Raw genomic sequence first — 9446 nt, 5'->3', positions numbered from 1 at the left:
AGATGGGTAGAAAACTCTCTAAACTAAGCCATCTTTTGAGGTAAGAAAAATCAGACTGGCAGCTAGTCATGAGTGGAGTTCCTCAGAGGTTGATTCTAGGTCAATATCTTTATAAATTTTCTGTATGACAGTATTGAATACACCCTCACCAACTTGCAGATAACACCAAACTGGGGGGAGGTAGGTACACCAGAAGAAAGAGCAACCTTACAGAGACCTCGACTGGTTGGAAGATTGGGCCAAGAAGAATTAATTGAGGTTTAACAAAGAGAAATGTTAAGTCCTGCACCTAGAACAGAACAATCCCAAGCAGCAGTACAGGCTGGGGTCTAACTGGCTGGAGTGGAACTCTGCTATAAAGTCCTTGGGGATCCTGGTGGGCAGCAAGCTGAATATGAAACAACAGTATGCCCTCGTAACAATGAAGGCAAACCAATCTCAAGGTAGTCATAGAGAAGATGGAGGTACTGCTTAAGGATGTGGTGACAGAAAAAGATGCAATGGGCACAAGTTGCTTCAGGGGCAATTCCATCTGGATATAGGAAAATTTTTCACTATGAAAACAATTAAAACATTGGAATAGGTTATCCAGAGAAGAAGTGGAATATCCCTTGCTGGAAATATTCAAGACTTGGTTTGACAGGGCCCTGGATAACCTGATCTAAGGTCCTACTTCCAACAAATAGTTGGACCAGATGTTCTCCGGAAGTCTCTTCCAATGTAGAATTTTCTATGATTCTATGAATCAAACTTAAATCACTCTGAAGAACTGATTGAGCAGAGTAGGTGACACATGATGGAAGGCTCTCAATGGCAAACTGGTAACATCCTCCTGGCCATAACAATAATGTTGTAGCTCAGTAAGAATCAACTTCTGTAGCTATTCACTAAGAGACAAATAGTCTTCATTTCAACTGCATGCTGCCAAATCAGGGACTTGCAATGTCACCAATTTGAAAGCTATAATGTAAGTTAGAGATCTAAAACTGTTTTTTTTTGTTTTGCTGGAGGGATTTTTGCATAGGAGAGAAGATAATACAGAAAACAGATCAAAACTTTCTATCTTCTGACTTTATACAATATATATATGTTATACAATATACGGGTTTTTATATTTATATTTTATAGATATTTATAGATATTTTATAATTATTTTCATTTATATATTTATACAATATATATTTTTATGCAATATACTACTTCCTCTCTTGGGAGTCCCTAGTGGTCTAGTGGTTAAGGGCGCGGCGCTGTCTGAGGGAACAGAACATGTTGATAAAAAGGATACTAAAACCATAAGATAACACAAAACAAGGAGATAGTAGCATCAGCAGATTTAGGATGGGCCAAGGTTACCAAGACCCTGCCAACATCACAAGGAAACTACCCAAATTAAGAAAGATTTGAGAAAAGTTCAAAAGTTTACACCGAGGAAGACCAACCAGACGACCACCTCCCCTGATGAAGGCTCCGGATCTCCCACCTCTAAACCTCCCCAAATTGAAGACTCCGCCCAGACTCCGCCTATATATGAATATTACAAGTAGATGTTGCAATGTAATGAATATACATGTATAATGATGTAATCCCTACTCAGAAATTGTATAAAAGAACTGCACTAATTGTTAACGACGGAGCTCTTTGCCCAGGGCGACCTGGAGGGCTCCCCAATGCGTTGCTAATAAAATACCTCCTGCTTTGAGCATGAAACTTTGTCTCTAAAGCAGTTTCTCTGTGCTTCTTCGGGGCAAATTCGGCATCACTATGGTCCCCATGGGACTTATTATTTATTATATTAATAACTGCTACATATGGCGCCCGGAACAGGGACCTAAGCCTTATCCTGAATTAGGAAGAAATACGGACCAGACGTCAGGTACCAGCCTATATTTAACGCTGAAGGACGTCTGCCGTGAAAAAGAAATAAACGCCAGGTACCAGAGGAAAGGAAACTCTGATGGGCGTAGGCGGGAGAAACCGCGATTGAGCTCGAAAAAGGCCTGAATTCGGTAGGAAATTGCCTACGCTTGGAGAGGACGCTCTCGAGAAGAAAAATCTACGTCCCAGGTGAGAGGGCGGGAGAAAAAAGAAAAAGAGAAAAAATGAAAACTTTTAATTCACGTGAACCGCAGAATATTGCAAAAGCCCTAAGCTTAATATTGAAAAGACTTTGGAGACAAGTTAACAAACATAAAATAACTGGACTTTTAAAATTAATGAAAATAACTGTTTTAGGACTGCTGTTATTTACAATTCTTAGTGAAATTGCTTGGAAAGAGGGATGGAGAAGCAGAGAGAAAACAGAAGTAAAAAAGGTGGACACTTTAAAACCCTCGCAAGAGAACTCGTCCACAGAGAGAAACTTTGAATCTTCCCCTCCCCCAAACATTGTAAAGCATGGAACTCCACGTGCTACTGCAGTGTGGAAAGGGGGAGGGGGTCCAAGAGCACGGAAGAAAAGCCTTAGAATATACCTTTTTGTGCTGAATTTTCGCGGATGCGTGAATTCCGGGAAGAAGGCGCGTGTCGCGGGTTATGTGACTGGTAAAAGGGACCAAACTTTGAATCCCCAAGACATAGCAAACTTGCAGACACTTGGAGACCACGCCGGAGCATGGGCGGCGCCATCTTGCCCATGCCGGGAACAGGAGGTAGTACCTTCTCTTCCTGTCTCGTGGCCATGTTGCGGACTGCCTCTGCTGGAGGCATGCATGGAACATGGTCCGTACTGGGAGCCGGTAGCTAAGCAACAGCTTCTGTGCCTACCAGCATCAGCGGCGCGATGTTTAAAAAAGATACGTGATAGCTGCTCGACGCTATGCAGCGGCGCAGGCCGGGGGCAGGCACAGAGCGCGGGGCTGTCGAGGAGCTCAGCAGCCGCAGCGAGTCAGGCCGGGGACAGAGCTGCACACGGCTCCGCATGACTGCTGGCGGCGGGCGGCCACTCCGGCCCCCCCGGGCCGGGCGGCTCCGGGCCGGGGCTCGGCGGCGATGGGGACTTCCTCTCGCAGTGCTGGCTGGTGTCGACCAGGCTGCGGCGGTGGTTCCTGCGCAAACCCAGATGGCAGCGGCGGCGGCACCACCGGGAGCGGCAGGCCCGGCACACAGCGTGCAGAGGGCCGGGCGGCTGGAGTGGCGCCACCGCGGAGCACCTCTGCCCGGAGGTCGCAAGCGGGCCGAGGTCCGGCCGAGGCACAGCCGAACGGAAGGCATTGACCCAAGCACGGAAGCCCCACTGCAGCTGGCGACGACTCCCGCCGTGCCCCCGACCCGCGTGGAACTCCCGGTGAAGCTCCGCGTGGAACCCCGGGCCGGGGGGGCAGCCGCCGTGCCTAAGGAGAAGCCGCGGGGCGGCCCCGCGGCCATCCCGGGCGGCCGAGCAGGCTTGCGCCGGGACTGTGGCGCAAGTTTGTAAATGAACTGGGGTGGCGCGGGGCGCCGAGGGCGACGCTTCGGCAAGCACGTGTCAGCGGCGCAGAGCTGCGAGGCCTTCGCCACCTGCCTGCACCTGGAGCGCGAACAACCCGTGTCGGTGGCCGGGCTGTACCTAGAGCTGACGGCCGCGTTCCACTACACGAGCCAGCCCGCCCGTGCCGCCGCTCCCCTGAAGCGGACCATGCGGCCGCAGCAACGCGGCCCGGGACAGCCGCACATGCGGCACAGCGCGGCGCCGAGCTGAAGCCCGGTGGCGATGACCAGCGACATGGCCCCCACCGCAAGCGGGCCGGGCCATGGCCGCAGCGACTCCGGCTCCTCCGGGAGCGTCAACAGTGACAACGCCGCCTCCCCACCCCCGTGAGAGAGGCGGCGGCGGCCCGGGCAAGGACCCGGGCCGGGGCCAAAACTATACAGACACTAAATTTACTAACTGTTTTTCCATGTTTTGCATATAACCCTTTAGAAATTATTACAAATGGTTTTGTCTAAAATAATTTAGTTAACTGTCTTTAGTTTTCTATTTAATAATAGAAAAATTCAACATTGCCTTATTAACACATTTTTAAGTTTCTAATTTCCCTATAACTTTGTTTAAATTACTAATAGTCACATTTACTGAGTATTGTTTAAAATAATTAAGTTCTTAAATACATCTAAATAAGTTTGTAACTATCTCGTTTAAGTAGTAATTAGTATCTTTTAAAATTTCTATTGTTATTAATTAACAGATTATAAGAGTAACCTACCTATTCATTTCTCTAAGTACACACTCAAGAATGTGCACACTACTTACCAGTATTATACCTTTAAATTCATTAACTTTCCATATTCACAACAAAAAAAGGGGAGTAGACAGTAAGAATATGCATGTAATTAAGTAAGTAAATCCTGAGTCAAACAATTTTCATTCTGACCAAACACTACATAAAAGTTTAAGTCGTATAGCTAGAATATGAAAACAAAATAAAGATTACATGTATGCATGAATGAAAAATGATTGGGGTGGTCACCCGAATAAGTGAAAGAGAAATTGTGTGAATGTATGAATGTATGTGAACCATTTACACCTTATACAAAATATCTGAAACGAACACACACAGCAAACACTACCTCTAATACATCCCCTTAATAAAAGACAACTCAAAACATGATGTTCCTCCTTTAAACTTTTCCTTGTGTTCTAATAAAGTAAGTTTTCCCCAGTTATGTGTAGACCCTCAGATAATAATAGTTTTTGTTCTACCCAATTGCAAAAAACCCTTAGGTAAATAAGGTTTAATCAAGAAATAAGTTTACTATGTCAAGTGAAAAACGTTTTGTTAAGAATTGCACTGTTTTTTGAATTTACACTGGTTTGTATCTTGTTATTAATAAAAATGGGGGAATTATGGGGTCTGGTTACACCAGGTGCTGCAAAGCATCCTGGGAGTTGTAGTTCTAAGTACTCTGTCACACATGCTCTGTTGAATGCTTGTATGGGATTGGCTTAAGAAGTTACCTGTGTGACGTGGCAGCATTTGAAACTGCTATATAAGCTGGGACTCCTTGAATAAACGAATCTTCTTGTTACACATCATGTTGGTGTTGCTATGGTCCCTATGGGACTTATTATTTATTATATTAATAACTGCTACAAAGCACACCTTGCTCAGCCATCTTGTCATGTAAGAAAAGCAGCCTCTCGACTCGCTCGCAGCAAGCTCCAACAGAAACTTTGTGACATCCAGAACAAGTGGTGCATCAATCTAGCAGAAAAAAATCAATTATGCGCAGATACGGGTGACTACAGGGGATTCTATGAGGCTCTGAAAACAGTTTACGATCCTACACACCAGGTTCAAAACCCTTTACTCAGTGCAGATGACCAAATGTTTCTCACAGATAAAGTTTCCATTTTGAATCAATGGTCTGAACATTTTCAAACTCTTTTCACTACCAACCGTGTAGTTCAAGACTCAGCAATTCAATACATTTCACAACAACTGGTGAAAACTGGCTTGGATATTGCCCCCATTATGGGAGAAACTCTTAAGACCATACAACAGGTGAAAACTGGCAAGGCAGCTGGGGTTGACGGAATCCCACCGGAAGTCTGGAAGCATGGTGGCCAAACACTCCATGCTAAATTTCACAAGTTCGTAGTGCATTGCTTGGAACCAGGCCAATCACCATCAGATCTTTGTGAAGCAGTCATAATTACCTTGTATGAGAAGAAAGGAGATAAATCAGATTGTTCAAAATACCGAGGTATTACTCTACTCTCCATTGCTGGTGAAATCCTTGCAAGAATTCTCTTGAACAGATTAACACCCGCTATAGCAGAAGATCTTCTACCTGAAAGCCAGTGTGGTTTCAGAGCCAATAGGAGTACCACAGACATGGTATTTGTTCTCAGACAACTGCAAGAGAAGTGTCGGGAACAGAACAAAGGACTCTATGTTACCTTTGTTGATCTCACCAAAGCTTTTGATATTGTGAGTAGAAAAGGTCTGTGGTAGATTTTGGAACATTTAGGATGTCCTCCCAAGTTCCTGGAAATGATAATCTTGCTTTATCAGGACCAACGCAGTCAAGTCAGATATGGCGGTGCACTTTCTGAGCCCTTTCCAATAACCAATGGTGTGAAACAAAGCTGCGTTCTTGCACCATTCACAGTCTTTTTCAGCATGATGCTCCTAAGGGCCACGGCAGACCTCAATGAAGAAAATGGTATCTACATCCGATATCATACCGATGGAAGCCTATTCAACCTAAGGCGACTGAAGGCCCACACTTAGACCTTAAATCATCTTGTCCATGAGCTACTTTACGCTGACGCTGCCGCCCTCGTGGCCTGCACAGAAGCAGCTCTGCAGCGTTTAACATCCTACTTTGCAGAGGCTACTGAGCTTTTTGGGCTGGAAGTCAGCTTGAAGAAAACAGAAGTTTTCTATCAGCCTGCACCTTAGGAAGTCTCCCATCATCCCCATATCACCATTGGTGAAACAGAGCTCAAATCAGTCCAGCAATTTAATTACCTGAGAAGGATCATCTCCTCAGACGGTAAGATTGATGCAGAAATAGACAACAGGTTTGCAAAGGCATACAGAGCTTTGGGTAAAATCCATAAAAGAGTTTGGAGAAACAAACACCTGAAGAAAAGTACTAAGATCAGTGTTTACAGAGCCATTGTACTGTCGACTCTTTTATATGGATCTGAATCATGGGTCATTTACCGCCACCACTTGAACACTTCCATCAGCACTGCCTCCGTACAATCCTAAACATCCACTGGACGGATTATGTGACCAACACGTCTGTCCTTGAACAGGCAGCAGTCATGAGAATTGAGGATATGCTGCTGAGAACACAACTGCGTTGGGCAGGGTATGTCTCCAGGATGCAGGACTGCCGCCTCCCTAAGATTGTGGGGAACTTATCACTGGCTGCCGCAAGAGAGGAGCCCCAAAGAGGAGATACAAGGACTCCCTGAAACAATCTCTCAACCTTGGCCATATTGATCATCACCATTGGTCTACCCTGGCCTCCAATCGGGAGGCCTGGAGACACACTATCTATAATGCTGCTGCTTCTTTTGAGAACACACGCAGGGTCACTCTCTAGGAGAAAAGACAACGCAGAAAGAATCTCGTCTTGTTGATATCACCTGGGGAGTCTTTCTACTGTGCCTTCTGCAACCGGACTTGTCTATCTTGCATTGACTTTTTTTAGCCATGAGCACGCTTGTATCAAGCGTGGGTAGAGTCCTTCCCAAATTTTGATTTATGGCCTAACCGTAATTTATTGGGGTACCCTGGATTGGGTAGTGGATTCTGCATCTACAGTGATCCAACATCGCCACCTGGTGACTGGCACAGGACACTACAAGCTCTGCATATCCAGTGACCCAACGTCTCCCCCTGTTGACTGTGGTTGGAGATGCACCAAAGGGCACAAATTGAACTGTTTACTGTTTCCCTTTGCCTGTTTATTGGTTTGTATTTGAAGGGGATTATTTGTGGGTATAGGAGTATTGTTTGGTTGTTTTACTGGTTTTTTTCATTGTTTCTGCTAATACACACATACCTTTTAATAAAGAGCTGTTATCTTTTCCTTTTCCATAATTTGTTTTCCTTCAATAGGAGCCTCTTAATTTCAGATTTATAATTGCTTAGAGGAAGGAGTTTGGGTCTTTTCTCATAACTCATCCTCAGAAAAAGACCTGTGTCTCATGTAAACTGGGACAGTTGGGTAGTGGGTATAGGGAACTATGCATTGATTAAGAAGATATTTGTAGGTTGAGTTACAGGATTCATCCTGATTTCTCCAGCCTTTAGAGGGGTATCTCCAACAAGTACAGGTCCCTTATTAATGTTCCAATTCTGAGTGAAAACCATGTTTCTGGAGGATCTCCTGGTCCTTCTTTGCATGTTATAACCTTTGAGCACTTGAATAAAGGACTATCTTCTACTTGAGGCACTGTAAATTTGGGTTCTGTAAATTTGGATTCAAAAAATTGTTGTACAGACCATACCCACATTAAGTTTTTCCCATTACTTGGAGTTATATTTGTTATATTAGGAAGTTGTACACACCAGGCAGGACTAAAAACTGTGGCATATTTACTTTCGTATACATCTGGTGTGTATAATTGGTCAAAGAGTGGGTCCCATGAGTAAATAAGGCAGGGTTGTCTAGCATTATATTCCTCAAAGGTTATCATTTCAGGTTTAAATTCACCTTTACTTGAACTAATAGATGGGTAAGGGGATTCAATTTGACATAAGATGGTTACATTTACCTTTGGATGCATAGTTTTACAGTATTTGCCGTGTGACATCCAGTCCCAAGTTATATTAGGAAGTGGGGTATAAGTTTGGTAAAGACCATGCACTATAGGAATACCTTTCCAGAGTATTTGGGCTCCGTTGGTTTTGTTTGTCCACTGTTCAGGTAGGGGCAATGGGACTGTCACACTAGTCATGTTAAAAAGAAAAGATAAATTCAATGGTATCATAAAAAGCACTGAACTGAAATTGCTCTTGCTGTTTATGGGGAGCTAGGGTGGTTCAATAACTGCACCTTAGATATGGAGTCTAGGGGCTTTCTTTCCTTGTGGAAAAGGCTGTCAGTCGCTTGCAGGAACTCTGTTGAAATTTCCAGTCTGACTCCCAAAATTGAACACAGATGAATATTCCCCCAGACAAAAGGTGGAGGGACAGAATGCTCTTGTTGCCCATGGAGAACTCAAGATGGCCCATCAGCAACACATTAGAGACTGAGGGAAAGGGCTTTCTTTCCTGGAGGAAAGGGTTGTTACTCACTTACGGGAATCCTGCACTCAAATTGCCAGTCCAGTTCCTAAAAGCAAATAGAGAAAAAGATTCCTCCCAGAAAAAAAGTGCCAGCACATAAAGCTCTTGCTGCCTATTGAAAGCCCAGGGTGACCCACTAACTGCAACTGACACCCAAATGTTACAGGCTTTCCTTCTGGGGGGAAAGGGCTACCAGAAATAAGGTGCCAGGACAGAAAGCTCTTGCTCCCTATGTAGTACCAAGGGTGGCCCACAAACTGCACCATAGAGACTGAGGCTAAGCTCTTTCTTTCCTGGGGGAAAAGGTTGTCTTTCTCATGAAGGAGCCCTACACATCAATTGCCAGTCTGACTCCCAAACCTGAATGCAGACAAAGATTTTCCCTGACTAAATGTTCAAGGACAGAAAGATCTTGTGGTCAGTGGAGTGCCCACAGTGGTCCAAAAACTGCACCTGAAACCCAAAGGTTACAGGCTTTCTTTCCCGGGGGAAAGGGTTTTTTTTTTCCTTGCAGGAACCTTGTGCTGATATGGCCAGTCCAACTACTGAAATTGTATATGGACAAAGATTCCCCCTAGACAAATGGTGCCAGGACAGAAAGCTCTCTCTGCTTACAGAGTTCCTAGGGTGGTCCACAAGTTGCATCTGAGAGACCAGGTCTAAGGGATTTCTCTCCTCAGGGAAACAGTTATTTGCTTGCAGAAAGCCTGCACTGAA

Source organism: Myiozetetes cayanensis, unplaced genomic scaffold, assembly GCF_022539395.1.
Source record: "Myiozetetes cayanensis isolate MyiCay16 unplaced genomic scaffold, myiCay2020 scf176, whole genome shotgun sequence".
Taxonomy (NCBI): Eukaryota; Metazoa; Chordata; class Aves; order Passeriformes; family Tyrannidae; genus Myiozetetes; species Myiozetetes cayanensis.
Note: the sequence above shows the minus strand (reverse complement) of the source record.